Source organism: Cynoglossus semilaevis, chromosome 14 (assembly GCF_000523025.1).
Source record: "Cynoglossus semilaevis isolate Cse_v1.0 chromosome 14, Cse_v1.0, whole genome shotgun sequence".
Classification (NCBI taxonomy): Eukaryota; Metazoa; Chordata; class Actinopteri; order Pleuronectiformes; family Cynoglossidae; genus Cynoglossus; species Cynoglossus semilaevis.
Genome location: NC_024320.1, coordinates 26321247 through 26321620, shown reverse-complemented (window position 1 = coordinate 26321620; position 374 = coordinate 26321247).

Genomic DNA, 374 nt, shown 5'->3' with positions numbered 1-374 from the left:
GGAAAAAGTAAGACATTAAAACTTTGTACATCAACTTTTATTAGGTGGACCTAAGTTTTTACTGCTAGCATAGTTAACGTGACCAGTGTGGGTTAGACGGTGCGTCCTAAATAACAACAACAATAATGTGGGCCGCGACCCAGCGCCCTTTATGTTGCAGCCTGTACCACAGGGTCTGCTGGAGACGTTGGACAATATTAATGTGGGACAAGTCTGATGTAAACTTTGGTGATAGAACTGGGTCACAGTGGACGGAGGCCCACGGGTGTGGACCACTGGACCACTGGACCACTGGACCACTGGACCACGGGCTGGTTGGTGTGATTAACAAAGTTACCTTCACATTATGAACTACGTGAAGGTGGACGTCTGTG